Consider the following 16,946-nt stretch of genomic DNA (forward strand, 5'->3'; position numbering starts at 1 on the left):
CATAAAACGCAGGGCTGGGGACTAGGTTGATTCCAACTCTCTGACTTTTATTTCAAAGGCCTAATTCCTCAGAAAGAAATTATTGAAGAATTTATAAAATAATTTTAACTTTATAAAATAAAATTAATATCTTTGAGAACACAAGATAGTGTGCTTCATACTAATTGTCTAATTTAGTATTCAGGTTGAATCACAAGGTTTTTCTGGAAAATGGATCAAAAAGGATAAATTAGTTTCATTACTAACAAGAATCCTTAGCTAAATCAGGGTTTTGCTTCAGGCTCAGTAATTAAATTCCATTTATGTGATATCATGTTGCCTCTTTCTAGCCTTGTTCTGTTGCTAATTGTCCTTAATATATTATTGATCATTGAAAATTCTTCCCTAACCTTCCTCTTTTCTAAATCAATTTCTTGAATTCAATCAATAATTTCGTATTCTTCTAGCTTCTTTCATTTCTACATGTCAGAGTTTTTCCCCAGAAACATGTTTGAGAAGATAGATGTGCTTAACCTGATATAAGCAATACATATTTGTATACATGTACTGAAACATTGGGTTACCTCATTATATGTAAATATTTACATTTTATGTATCATTTGAAGTAAATGCATTTAAAAGATAAGAAAAATAAAATTTCAAATTCTTTGTAAAAATCTGAACACCAATTAATATATCTAACTACCACTTCAGGGACAGAAAATGAATAAGTTAACTTGTAATACTCTGGTTAGGTTTTCAAGAGTAGAGTGCATAATTCATTTACTCTTGTTTTAAACCCTCTTCATTTTAACATTTTATCTTCAGTAATGTGTTCCATATTCAATCTAACGGGACAAGTAAGGAATGTATTTCATCAATAAGGACTGATGAAAAGTGTACATAGAAGAAGAGCCACTAAAATGACAATAGAAATATCTATAAATTTATCCTGCCCATAAACTCCAATTTTTTGATTGACATGTAGAGATGTTAATGTTAATTTAGAGTTATTCATAAGCACACACACAAATATTTATTATCATCATTAATCAAATGAACACCAGTGTATCATGGATTCATGATTGGAACACAATTAATGGTTAGTAAACTCTACAAAAAATTTTCATTTTTAATATATTCCATGTTATTTATAACATTGATGACACATTGTGTCTTTCCATTTACTTATTTTCTCTATTTTGAAGCCTTATCAAGGCATAGACACAAAATTGAAGGCTGCTTAGAGATGTTTTAGTATAATGCTTTCATTTACAGTTGAAATACAGAAATAGAACAGTGACATGGACTCCCCCAAGTGAAAATGACTTTTAGTAGCAGAAATGCCTCAAGCATATAAGCCATTATTCTTGTCCAATATTATATTCTCTGTACCATTTGGATATTCTGATATTCTTACTTGCTTTTCAGCACACAAGTGAAGAATCTACATATTTATCCATGTTTCCTCTTTAATCAATATGTATTTTTTATATTAGAAATTATTTTAATAGTACTGTGTAAATTGTGACATATCCATAACATTGTTTTTGGACATATATCACAGTTAGTGTCAAATGCAAATATTATTTTTTACTGAAGAACCATCAAAATACTATACAGAAAATTTCTAGAATTGCACAGTGCTTCATATATTAAACAATAATGAGAGGCAGAGTTATTCTAAAACAATTTCAATATTATTAAAAACTGTGCATATCATAAAATCATTATAAGAAACTGAATACTTGATTTTAAAGGTAAAACGTGCTATTAAAGAATAATAAGAATATAATAAGAATAACATTACTATAATTGTATTTTTAATAACAAGAATAATAAGAATATAATAAGAATAATAAAGAATAAGAAAGTTATGTTTTATTTCAGTTAATATTTTAGGATGTTATAATTTTAGTAGCATAAATATATTTTAAACTGCCATACATTCTCTGTAAAATAGGAAATGCATAAAAATATAAATAGCTCTAAATAAAATCGCATAGAAAAGAAAGTGCAATATTATGAGAATAAAAAACATTCAACATAAAACTTTGTTGAAATGAAGTATTTCATTGTAAAATTATGTAGTCCAGTTTGTTAATTGTCCATAAATTTTGCATCATACTATAACTTTTACATGAACTTCTTGAGCAAATTTTAATTTAAATTATACATATTAAAGTCTCAATTTCCATTGGCATATTTCTTAATAAGAATATCTCAATTCAAGTTTTAAAAAATTTGTCCAAATTTATCTATTACTACATTTTTCTAAATAAAATATTCACATGATTTTTAAAAAATGCAAATAAATGTGCCACTTTAAAAAAAGAAAAAGAAAATATTCACATGATTATTTACTCTTTGAATATTTCTTAAAAAAATAATTCATTTTAAAGGGATAGGTCAACTTGTGTTTCAAAATCATGAAAAAAAATATGTAAAAGAACACACATTGCTTAATGTTAGCATATAATAACTTCTATTTTTATAAGCATCTATACGTGACAATGCATCCCAACATTTTAAATGAATGGTGTATATATTAACACATTATCCTTCTCTTCCAAGTATTCAAGAATTTAGTACAAGAGTATCCTTATGAACAAGTAACAATATAATTTTTGTTTCTCAGATTGGCATTACATATATAAAATAATATGTTGATATCTAATGAATTAAAGAAAGTAAACACCAAAATATTCAACAAAATCATTTAAATATTTTTTTATTATTCTCTTTTCTCTATCTTCCTAATTCCCTACACAATTTTACCCTCCCTGGGGAAACATACTGTTATCATTTTCCTTTCAAAATTTTTTTCCATACACATACAATGACATGAAAATAATCTTACTTTTGCTTAGTAGTATATTATATATTCTCTTCCTCTGTATTTCATTTACAAATAATATTTTTTGGAGTTAATGCTCATTTTTCAGTAGATGTGCAGAATATAAGATTATATATATACCATAATTATTGAGGTAGTTCCTTAGGGAAAGATTTGTTTCACAAAAAAAAGAAAGTGAACGTTAAACGAGTATTTGAAACAGGAGACGTGGTTGAGAGGATTGACTAATGTAAAAATATGGAGTTGTTTGAGATTAAATGCTTAGGAACCAATGAGCTTAAAGAAAAGAGACCAATTTGTTGTAATGAACATGACTTACAGTGCTAGTTTTAGAACCATGTGCACCTGAAGGATACTTAAACTTTCTTGGATATCGTCTCATTATTGTGAAATTGGTAACTATTTCCAATAAGAACCTCCTATAGCATAGTTTTGATTTGAATTTGAAAAATGTGGGAGGAGGTTAATACATATTATTAAACTGATAAAGAGATTAGACAAAGAAAACCTGGGGCTGGGGATATAGCTCAGTGGGAGAGAGTTTGCCTGGCATGCCTAAACCCTGAATTTAATCCCCAGTACTGCAGAAAGAATAGGGAAAACATCCCCTAAAGATGTGGGCAACTTTGTTTTGACAGACAACTGTTTGTTTTCTTTGAGAGTTGTAATGATATTTGAGTGCAAGTTACAATTCTCCTGCCTCTCTTGGAATTGTCACTGCTCATTTAAACTACATGCTGTATAATTTTTTCAACTTACCTGAAGGGTACTTCTGTTGTGAAGCAATACACTGAGGCAAAATCAATCTTGCTAATGGTGAGGTGCCTGTGCCACCTCCATTGGCGTTACAGGTTATTTAGCATAAACATATGTGTTCTCATTAAGAGTCATCTTTCCTGAAAGCACAATGACTCACAAGTGAAAGAATTTTTGTCTATAAATCTGAAACTAATTTCTCCAGTGCATCTCTATGTGCCTAGTTGTAACACTATGCAAATGTCACTCCTAAAATAAAATTATGTATGAAGAATACATAATTTATATAATTTTTTCTTAATAGCATATTACATAATCTATCATACAGCAAGAAGCCAAATTGACCTTGAGTAGTTTTCTTCTGCATATGAGAATTCTGCAACACATAAACCAAATATCATTGACATGCATACTTACCACGTAGAGAAGCAAAATAATTTATACTTCATGTTTGTCTCTTAGTTTCCCATGATATTTAAAATTAGATATAAATAAAGCTAAGAAATTGGGGAAAGCCATTAACCCAAATCTATTATCTTAACTTTATTTAGTTAAAGGTCATTTTATTTCATAGTCACCATAAACTATATAATTAATTCTAGATAGCTATATTTTTCACAATTTATTCTAATTATCAGAAAAATAGGGAAAGAATGTGAAAAGACCCATGAAAATAGACACATCCTATGGATTGTTGGTTCACAATCTTGTTAACCTGATTTTAAATTCTGAAAAAAAATATATAGTCATGAGAATAACAAATAACACAGTACTCTAAATAAATATTACATATTACCTTAACCAGCTAAGCAATTTTCATAAAGAATTTTCCTGATTATGCCTAAGTATTTCATGTTTCTTTTGTGTAGATTTTTTTGAACTATCTGTGAATTTTGCATTTCTGTAGTCAATTTAAGTGAAAAATCTTTAAGAACTTCCTGGAAATGGATGTTCCTCTAGATATTTTCTTATTTGTAATATTTTCAGTCAAATAAATTAAAAAGGCAAAAATCACATTAATTTTATCTGAACCATTACCAGTAATTTAAAGTCTTAATTAGTTAAAAGGATGACCAATATATTATTAAATGTACATTTTATTTTTCTTTATTACAAATAATTATCTAAAAAGTTCTAGGAAGCATTAACTAATAGAAATTTCTTAGAAAACTATATATGACTATATAAATAATGCTTGCTTAATTGTCAAAGAAATGCACATATAAATTTAATTAAAAAGCATGAAAACTATATATATGAATTTGTTTAAAAAATTTGAAACAACAAACTTGCAAGAGATGTTTTATTCAGTCATTTAGGGATATTTATTTATACTATTTTTTTAAAAAATTGTTCACCAAGAGTTACAAAGGACGATTAATTAGACTCTTTTTAGAGGTAACTGTTTTTAACAAAGATCTTAAGTAATAGAAAAAAAAATAGGATATACCTTAATTTTAATGTATCTTTGCCAATACAATGTATTTTTAATAAAATTTCATTAACTTTAATACATTAGTCAATAATAAGAAAATTCATATTTGGCATGTTTAATTTATAGAAAATGCTTGCTTTATAAGTTGGTTAGTAAAGCTTCTCTCCTATCCAAATAATCAGTAATATCAGACATGCTTTTCTCAGAAATAGTACAACTTCATTTTCTTCAATGTAGATCAATGTATCAAAATGTCTTTAGGGGTATATTATGAAAAACCCTTAGAAAGAAATGGTAAATATGTCTTTTATGAGAGGTTGTTATAAAATGATGAAGATATAATTAATATATTCATTTATTATAAAAAGAAAAAATCCAATACTTCTCTCATTTTCTAAGTAATAATATCTTATTAAAAGTGTGTATGTATGATGGATAAAATACTACTAATAACACTATTAGTTAATAATGATATCTTTAGTATATTATGTACAAGGAGGAATTTTAGTTTGAGAACATATAAAGTAATAATCATTGATAAAATCTGGAGACTATGCCACTAAATTATATTCATCTTCTTATTAGATTTTCCCTATGCATTCAATGAAACACAGAAGGTATACTGTTAAAACCAATTAGTTTAGCAGTAAGAATTCGATTCTATTTTTAGCTAATTGCCTGTAGAAAATGCTTTATATTTATAAGATGAAAGATGAGGATTAACTTTCATTATAATTCATATTTTAACTGGTTTAATCAAATAAATTTGACCTATCTAATTAAATGATACAAAGAAATTTATAAGAAAGCATGCAAAAGTATCAGTAGGTTTTATCCACTACAAAATTAAAAAAAGTAAACTGTCCCTGAAAATATAAAATTGTCTGATGACAATTCAATATATTAATATAATTAAAGAGATTTTCTAACTATTAAGAGTCCGCTGGATGAGAATACTGAGAAAAATGTTGCTTATACTGGATTTTGGACAAAGAGCCGTATTTTGATGTTTGACATGTTTTACTAATATTCTTCTTGTTTTGTTCTCAGAAGACTCTCCCACATAAAAATTTATTCTTTGACAATCAAGAGACATGGGAGAGTACTTAGTTGATGATATTTCCATCTTTCTTAATACTCCAGATACGTATGAATATTGATAATTCCTACAAAGGTCACAGTCACCCATTCACAACATCATATTTCATCCTTAACAGAAATATGTATAAGGCAATAAAATACAAACCTTATGAAGATTTTAAATATCCCATTTTTTTGAACCAGGAATTGAACCCCCCATCACTTAATCACTGAGCCACATCTCCAGGATATTTGAATTTTTTAATTTAATTTTTATTTTTTTATTTTGAGGGCTTTGCTAAGTTGCTGAGGCTATCTTTGAACTTGAGATCTTCCTGCTTCAGTCTCCAAAGGCACTGTGATTACAGGAGGGAACCACCATGCCTGACCCAACAACTACCTTTTATATATATATATTTTAATTTTTAGTTGGACACAATGCCTTTATTTTATTTTTTATTTTTACGTTGTGCTGAGGATCAAACCCATGGCCTTGCACATGCTAGGTGAGTGCTCTACCACCAAGCTATGACCCCAGCCCCCAACAAGTAATTTTTAAAGAAAACATTCAAAAATCCTCTTTGTTTATTATATAGAGGTTTTACCACTATGATATTGAACCACATAAATTTTAGGCACACATTCTTATATAGTAGTGAATGTAATAACCCAAATATAACAATAAAGTAATATTTTGTTTAGATGATCCATCTTCATTTAGCTTCTGTATACCTGCCTCACTTGAGAACTGCTCTCAGTTATTTTCAGCTATAAGATTTTATATCCACTTTCTTCAGGAAAATAATAAAAGTAGTCAAGAAGCAGATAGCCATACTTTCCTAGTCTTTTAAGACTATATAGTGGCCCTAATAGAGATTCAGTTCAGTTATGTTCACTGAATTATTGGTCCCTGGTTTTATGCTTGAACTTCAAATTACACTATCTGCCTGATTTTAAAAAGCATTTTGAAAAAACAATTTCTTCATATAACTAAACTAAATACCCTGTCTTCTGCTTGCTATTTCAGGGTCACTCACCAAATAACAGTTTTCTCTGACTTTTCTGATGTCTCAAAGCATTTCTTAAAGGAAGTGATACAATAAATGGACATATAAATGGTAACAAATGCAATGTAAGCTCAGATTTCCACTGCATTAAAGTCCTAATTCCTCCAAACTTCCTCCAACTATCACTTATTACATTTGACCCTCTAGAATTGTCTTTTAGAATATTATTTTCATGTAATTAAATTCTTATAATCATTCTTATCAATGAAATAAATATTTGTTGGGCTCAAGCCGTAGCGCGCTCACCTGGCATGCGTTTGGCCCAGGTTCGATCCTCAGCACCACATACAAACAAAGATGTTGTGTCTACCGAAAATTAAGATATAAATATATAAAAAAAGAAATAAATATTTGCCTAAAACTTCTCTTGTCTGTTCATATACTATAATTTATATTTGAAATGTCTCCTAGAGACCCCCACCCTGTAGTACTATTGGGAAGAGGTGGAAACTTTAGGAAGTTGTCCTAGTGAAAGACAATTAGGTCACTAGGGGCTGCCCTGGAAGGGGACATAAGAACCTGCCCCAGGACTTTCCTCTTTGTCTTTGTTTCCTGGCTATCATGAGGTGAGCTGCCTCCTCACCCAAATGCTCACATCAAGATGAATTGCTTCATCCCAACCAAGTCCATGAACAATGGACTGGAATCACTGAAACTGTGAGCTAAAATAGACCTTTCTTCTTTATAAGTTGATTGTCTTGGGTATTTTTTCACAAAGACAGAAAGCTCACTAACATACTATAAGTGATCTGTCTATAGTGTTATTTCCTTTATGAGAGATTTAACAAGATATTTTAAAAACTCTAAATTATATGCATTTAGATTTTGCACACAGAAATAGATTCTTAATTCTTTACCATTTTTCTTATTTTTATATGAAACAATATTATTTATTTTTATTAATTCTTCTGAGAATTGATTTGTTTGTGACTAATGTGTATAAGTTCAGAATCATTCATGAATTATTATATAGAGTAAGGTACTTTAAATTTTTTTGGATAAATTTATAAGGATGATGCAGAGTACTATCTAATGTTTATCACTGGAGGTTATCGTATTATAGTAATATTAACACTATTTGCAGATAACTAGAAAAAATATTTTTCAGGAATATTGTAAATATTTTACCTGATATAAAATTTATAGAAAATTGTAATTTGGTAGAAACACAGATGATTAATTTATGAAGAAATAGATTTATTTCTCAATGCTTGAAAATTCTGCAATATTTTGAGATTGCATTAAAGGCATTTCTCTGAAGGATTTGATAAAAATCATTACAATAAAATTCATTTCTGAATTTTTCTACAAAGTTTCCCTAAGTTCAGATTTTTAAATAAGCAAGAGAAAATATTGTTACATTATCTGACCAAACATTATCTGACCAAACATTATCTGAATTTAACATAAATTTTATTAATCAAATTGGTAGAATTTTATATCTTAGAGTATAATAAGCAGGATATAAGCAGCCTGAGGAAGGGTACATATATTTGAGGAAAGATAGAGTTTAAGAGTGTTTCACTCAGTTAAAGCTATGATTTTTATCTTACAATAACCCACAAGGAGGTGATGGCATAGCAAAAAAAAAAAAAAAAAAAAAAATCCACACCACTATTCTATTTTTCCATTTCTAATATAGGATGTAATATAATAGCATGCTAATATTTTACAGAGCACAGAGTTACTTTCATTCCTTCTTATTCTTGCTTCATTAAAGTGCACTTGGAGGTGATTCTGCAATTTGTAAACGGAGTAAAAATGGGAGTTCATAACCCACTTGAATCAAAGTGTGAAATATGATATATCAAGAACTATGTAATGTTTTGAACAACCAACAATAAAAAAAAAATAAAAAATAAAAAAAAAAATAAAGTGCACTTGGAGGGGACTTAACTATTTAAAGCATTAAAATAACAACAGAATCAGATATGTCTAATTATAAGAAGGAGCACCTTTGTCTCAAAGAGCCAAGATGGTATAATTCCACATAAATTTAAACTCAATTTTTTTAAATTTGTTTGCTGGCTTTTGTATGGTTTTAGTGATTTATGCAGAATGTACTTCTAATTTGCAGTTAGTTTGCATTAATTTAAGAAATGATTGTTAAGGTACATGATTTAAGTTACATTATAACTGTTTGCAGGAATCAAGTTATGTAATTACAAAGCAGTATACACAGAGGTCCAAAAATTTCACTATAATGATTTTTAATCTGACTTTAAAAGAGAAGAGTTATTTACAGCTACCATAAAGTTTATATAGGAGCAATCATCACTGGGTTAGGTTTTTATCTTGAAGCAAAAACCACCCTTAGAATTGAGATCTTTATTTTAAATACCATTCTTCAATAAGAGGATCCAGGACAATGTGGATAGATAGCTAGTTCTAGAACTGGGGTAAGAAATATACAAGATGAACTTGGAGCATCTTTCAATGACAAAGACTAAGATGTGCTGAAATAAAACACAATGATGGGCTACGTCAAGGGGATGCAAAAGAAAACAGTAAAATTTCCAGTGACCAAAAGTGTAAAAATTTAAGCAGCAACACAAATAACATAGTATTGAAGTAAAAGCAAAACTATAAGTTAAATACCCACAGGTCATGCCAATTTAAATAAAGAAATTATTATTAAGTAAATAAATAAGACACAAATTTTTCTCTCCTTGAAGAATTCAGAGTAGATTGTATAGATACTTTGCTCTAACAAATGGAGCATTACTCTTTGCTAATTGTGTGTGAATTATATATACGGACTTCCTTCCAAAGAGTACAGTATGGGAAGGAAAAAAAATATCATAACTTCCCAGTGGAAAACCCAGAGAAACACTAACAGGAGATGAAGATAGACATAAACTTTGATAAATTATGTTGATAGTATGCACCCTGATGGGATAGGATGAGAAAGGCACTTTATATCTAAACTTCCCCTCGAACAACATAATTCCTATATAATCACAATTGAAATATCAGCCAATTCCCACCTAAGGGATATTCTACAATATATCTCTCTAGTACTAAAAAAAAAGAAAGAAAGAAAAATAAGAAAAGTGGAAAGACTAAAATTAATATGATATCTTGAAAGAGAGGAAACCTTATGCAAAAATGGGATAATCTGAATAAAGTATGAATTTAAACTAATTATAATGTATCAACACTAATTAATTTAGACAAATATACCATGATAATGCAATAAATTAATAATAGGGAAACTGCATGATGGATATCTGGGAACTCTGTCTTTTATTTTATTTAAGTATTTCAGACATTTTTCTTAAATTAAGGAAAATGCAAAGAGTATATAGAAAATGGCATATGGATTTCAGATACAGAAAGTGAAGATCATCAGTAGTTGTTGGCATATACAACAGAGAAAATATAACCTGAATTTCTGATTCTTGGTGAAGAATATGAATTGCGTAATCAAACACGTTTGAGTGGGTTATCCAAACAGTTATTTCTGCTGGAGATAGAAATTTGAAAGTCACATAAAATTTGATAAACGGAAAGTTTAGAAAGAAGCCTTGATCAGTTCTACAAATTGACATCTGGATTGATCATGTCAAGAAATCTGAGAAGAAAAGGTCCCAGATAATAATGGTTTGTTGTCTCAGTGAAATTGACCTAATTATGGTATGTACATATGTGAATATACCACAGTGAATTTCTCCTATAGGCACATGTATAAAGCTTTAACATGACTGAATAATGATCACAAGATAGTTAAATGTGCCAACATTTATTATTGGCTTATGATATGCGTTATGGCTTCGATCTGAAGTGTCCCCCAAAAAGCTTACATGTGAGACAAAGCCAGAGCATTCAGAAGGGAAAGGATTGGGTTGTGGGAGCCTTAAGCCAATCAGTGCATTAATTACCTAATAGGATTACCTGCGTGGTAATGGAAGGCAGATAATGTGTGGCTATAGGAGGTGGGGCATTGGGGGTGGGACTTTGGGGTGTATATTTGTATCTGGCAAGTGGAGTCTCTGTCTTTCTCTCTGCTTCTTAATCTTCATATGAACTGCTTCCCTCCACCACATTCTTCCAACATATTGTCCTTTCTCACCTTGAGCCCCAAGGAATGGAGACTGCTGTCTATGGATTGAGACCTCTGAAACTGTGTGCCTTAAAATAAACTTTTCCTCCTCTATTATTGTTCTGGTTGGGACTTTTAGTCACAGCAGCAAAAAAGCTCACTGAAACAATATGGAACACACTGAGATGACATTAAATTTATATTATGTCTAAACTTCCAGGGTCCTCATAATACTAGAAATTCCATTTACAGTGGAAAAATCTAGATGCAGAGAGGTGAATTAAATTACTCAAGATCCCCAAACTAGTAAATTAGTCAACCAGAATCTCACGTCTACTTTTAGAAACCTTGATAGTTCCTTCCTTCAGAAGGGATAACAGTTGATTGTCACCTAATCTATAGTTTCTCTTCCATTTTATATTTCAGTGAGTAGCATCTTTTTCAACGTTATACATTAATGTTGATAACCATGCAAGATCATCTCTTGTTTACTTACAAAAGTACTTTTCAAAACCACTGCTCCTTTTTTTCTGAGTATGTCCCTCTTCTATGTTCTCCCCTTCTCCATTCCACTGATAAATGGGAGGTCATACTTTCTTTTTTCCTGAATTATATCAATAACTTCCCTATCAGTTTGTCCTTAATCTCCTCCTCACACCTCATGAATTCTTCATAGGAATAAATGAAATCTGTGTATGTGAATCCCCTGGTGTTTCTAAGTAAAATTTCTCCATTTCCTGGTGTTTAGGAAAGTAATTGAAATCTCATAGTCTGACACAGAAAGATTTCTATCATCTGGCCCCTGTGTAATATTTTAGGGTTGTATTTTAACATATCTGTGCAGGCACATTTTCTTTAGCCATAGGGAACTCTTTTAAGTCCCAGGAGCATGCTGTGTTCTCCCACATTTCTTGAGCATTGCTAATTCCTTTTCCTTGGTCTGAAATACCTATTTTTACCCTTTCTATTTTTTTTGCTTGTATACTTTCTATTTTTCTTTAAAAACTCAACTAAAGGATTATATGTTTTCAGAAATTTCTTTTTCTCTGCCACTTCTCTATTGCATTTCCTAACTTGTCTGTGACAGTTGCTCAAATTTTTCTTGTTTTTGATCACCTTGGAAGATTCCAAGAATGCTGGTCAGGCATTTGTAGCATATTGTCCGACAAGATTAGTCCTATGTTTTATTTATCATTATAAAAGATTGTTTTAATTTGGGGGCAGGGAAAGGAAAGACTGCAAAGTTGAAATATTCTTATTGTATCATATCAAAGGTCATGTTCTTTTTATGCACTTTATTTACAATCTGTTTCTGTCATAATTTTAATTTATATAATTTTTCCCCCATTTTCCTCTTTCAATTTTAAAATCCTGAGGATAGATTCTCTTAACACATAGCTGTTGCTTAATTAATTTGTTTGCTTTCATTGAATAAAAATTAGAATGGGAAGTTTTAGAAAGTGCCTCAGAAACTATGAGAAGTTGAATGTTAGACACTACATAAATTGTTAAAAACATTAAAAGAAGAAAGTATGTTTTCCACGGAAAAAATATATAATTTGATTACAGGAACCAAAGGATATAAGAGCAAGAATGATTACAGCAAAAAGCTCATTACCAAAAGGAAGCTACATAACTTAAAGAACTTGATTTTGTTAATGAAAGTTTATAACATAAGTTGGCTTGGTGACATAGAAAATTATATTTCCATATTGATGTATATTTCAAAATAATTACCAAGTAGTCTTTTCCAATTAAAATAAGCAATATCTTCTAAAAATATTCCACTTGAGTAAGAATGAACCAATAACCCCAGTAAACTATTTTCTATTTTAAAATCTACCATTTGATAGTGAAATTAAATTATAGAGCCACATGCTGGCTAAGCATGTGATCTATCACTGAGCTACAGGCCAGACCCAAAACTTCCTCACATTTTAACAAGATATACTACTTATCATTTATGAGACTACACTGCCCAGTCTCTCTTACAGATAGCAATGGCCATGACTGAGCCCTCTCAAATTGATGGTGAGTTGTGATTAATTAACCTATCAAACCTCTGGTGACAACATAGTGCATATGAACCAATTTGGTCCCTATGAAACAGAGATATGCCCCTAGGGGATGTTGGAAACCAGATGGAAGGCATGGGGTCTTGGTTACCTTGTTCTTCAGGGAAGTCTGACCACTCAGACCTCCATTCTTCCAGATAGTTATGTGGGAAAAAGATCAAGTTCTAATTCATCTTAGCTATTAATTTGTAGGTGTGTTTGTTGCCCCAACTTGGTTCATGCACTAACAAAGACATTATGCCAATGTTTTGTTAGGTGGGACTATATCCTAAGGGGAAAACTTCCATGTCAGAAGCTTCCTATTTTATTGAAAATATGAAATTCTGGTCATATAATAATTCACCAAAATAGAAGTGAATAGGGATTTGCTTCTGGTTATTGTGAGAAAGAGAAAACAGGTCTTAATCCTAGTGGAGTCATCTCCTTTATAGATATTAGGTTATCACAAACTTGCTTTAGGAAAACAAAAATCAGACCAGAGTGCTGAGTTCCTGTCACTTAGCAGGAGTGGGCAAGGGCACATGCCTTCCTCAGGTATGAGACTGAGTGCAGGCTTCATTCCTTGTACTGCTGTGTCATCTCCAGTTCAGTCTCTTCATTTCTCTATCCTTCTAGTTTGTTCTTTCTTTCTCTTTGGTATCAGGAATTAAACCAAGGCGGGCTTAACCACTGAATCTCATTCCCAGCCCTTATATTTTTATTTTATTCTTATTTTGAGACAAGACCTTTTTAAATTGCTGAGTCTGACATTGAACTGCTGATCCTTCTGTCTCAGCCTCCTAAGCCACTGAGATTATAAGCAAGCACCACCATGCCAGTCCCCTCTACTTGTTAATTTTAACAAGTGACTAGATAATTTGATAAAAATATGCAAAGATATAAAACATTATCTAAAGAGAGCTCTCCTGAAAGAAATTTTATAGACTTAAAAAGGCTCACTAATTCAGAGTAAACAAAAAGTAGCAGCCTTTTGAGGTGTAGTGTTTTGAATGATCAATCAGTTGCTTTCATAACACTGCAACATGGTTCAAACTATGTCATGAAAAGGTTATTACATGGAATAATCTTTCAAGATTAAAATGATAAAATATTGTCATTTGTGTAACCTAAATTTGATATAAGTAGATATTTAAATTATACTTTTTTGGGTAATCTTTTCTATAATCTTTCAATTTCATTCCCCATGCCTTCCCTACACACTGGGAATTGAAGGCAAGGATGCATTAACACTAAGCTACATCACCAAACTTTTATTTTATGTTGTTATGTTATTTTACTTTGAGACAGGGTATCATTAAGTTGTGGACATGGACCTTGAATTTGTGATCCTTCTGCCTCTTTTTCTCAACTAGGTGGTTGTCACATTTAGTGTCAATTTTTTTCTTAAGTGAGATAGTTAGGATAATACATTTGTCCTTTTGCAACTTAAATAATGAACTAGATCAGTGTCCATTGACTGGACTGCACAATTTTAACTCGGGGTTTAGTATCCTTCTTATTACATAAGTTGGCAATAATATTTAATGACCAAATCAATACTATAAAAGCTTAATACTGTTCAAATAAATATTGACATCATTATACTCTACAAAAAAAAAAGACTTTTAGAAACAATCTTCTTCACATGGTTCTCCATAGTGGACTATATTATTCATGCAAAGAGCATGAACTCCTCTTTGAACACTGAAAAAGTAGAGATGTTAGGAGATATGTGCAAAGGGTGACCACAGCTTATTTCTTAAAGAACAATAAAAAGTAATAATTCATGATTTTTATTTATAATTTTATAATCATATAAAACAAATAAATTACAAATATCCAGGTAGAGCTGATATTCAAGGCCAGTATCATCTTTGAACTGAGGATCGAGAGCCTTGATTGTCACCTCTGGCATCTTATTCCACTCCCTTGAAGAAGACTAAGCAAATGCTGATCTCTGAAACCACCTGCAGATAATCAGACTCAGTTCCTTTGGAGTGGACTTCACACAGTGATTTATTTTTAATTCTGATTTTCATGATTCTAAAGTGTAGCTGGCTTGAGAAATAGGACTCTTGAATAATTTGGAATAATTGTTATAAATGTGTGTGTGTGTGTGTGTGTGTGTGTGTGTGTGTGTCTCACATTGCAGCTGCTGTCACTGCTCTTTGGTTTGGACTGGTGAGCTGTGTGAATAAATCCTGATGGAGACAGCTGTCCAGCAATTAGGAATTTCCATCTTACTTACCAAAAATAATCTTACTAGAAGAATAATCTTGTTTTTTTGACTCCTTATAATCAGCTGTTAAAATTTCCATAGTTAATTCCATGCTATGCGGTTTTTAAATTGGCAGATGATTATGTGTAGGAACTACTAAGAGAAGTCAAGCCATACTTGAAAGAAGATTTCCCCCCCAAGAAAACCAGATTTCAGATAAATTAATAATGCTGGCTTTCACTGTTTAATAATTATGTTGTCTTTAATGTAAGTTATAGGTCTTCTTATACCAGTGCTGTGATAAGAATATGAATAGGTTATTTTATTCCTTAGATTTTGCAAGTAAATGCATGTACTTATTCCTTTTTTGAAAGTATAAATTGAGAAATATTAAAAAACTAACATCTTTTCACCAACCTAGAATAGACACCTTTTATGTTCTGCCTATAAAATATGCTCTGGTTGAAACTTCTCAAGACCAGTGTGTTGTTTATTTAAACATCAGACACACTTATGGAGTGACAGTGTTTGTAAATTAAATTCACCCACCTTACTAATCAATAACCAATTATCAAGACATTTACTAAAGATTTGTTCTCACAAATATGACTATATGATGTGGGAGGGATAGGTATCGCAATAATAATGTGTTTATCTCAAAAGATGCCCCATAGAATTATTGTATTTGACTCCAGTGCAGAGGGATGAAGTGACAGCTTCACAAGTGCTCAGCAGGGGTGATGAACTGGCAGTGAAAGTCCTTTGGAGAGTCAAACTGTGTCTCCAGTTCAAGCAATGGAGGAGGTCACTGTCTGGTCACCTAGGGTTATTTCATAAGGAAGTAAAATGGGGCCTGAAGATATTCATTTACTGGACTGTTCTTACCATCACAGGAAGGCTTAATATTTAATTTCTTTAAAATAATAAGAAATTTTTAAAAGCTAACACCTACAGATAGTGAATAATTATTCTGCTATTTCTCCACTTTATATACAAACAAGCATTTTATAATATTTGAATTTTATACCACACTAGTTTTAGACATATCCCTGTAGATCAATTCCTTTCTCATATGTCTGAACAAAACTAGACTCCTTAGAGTTACAAGAGAGCCCCAAATGGTTTCTTCCATATCTGGCTATGGGGCTTCAAAGAGAAAAGTGTTGTCTCTTTATAGGTACTTCTAGGATATATGTGATTGGCAACAGCAATGTCTTTAATAATTTCATGTCTTTCTTTAAGCCACATTAACACCAAGAGAATATGATTAATTAGGACATTTTTAAAAGCCTCCCATATTTTCATGTATTTCCATAGCATACATTTTGTTATTGAGAAAGATGCCCACAAATTTAAGAATTGAGTTAAATGTCATAACTAACTGTAGTTAATAATTATAAACTATAATTATTATTTTGTCCCCAAGGGAAAAGACAAAAAAAATTCAGTTAAATTATT

The sequence above is a fragment of the Callospermophilus lateralis genome, chromosome 5 (genome assembly GCF_048772815.1).
Source record: "Callospermophilus lateralis isolate mCalLat2 chromosome 5, mCalLat2.hap1, whole genome shotgun sequence".
In the NCBI taxonomy this organism is placed as follows: domain Eukaryota; kingdom Metazoa; phylum Chordata; class Mammalia; order Rodentia; family Sciuridae; genus Callospermophilus; species Callospermophilus lateralis.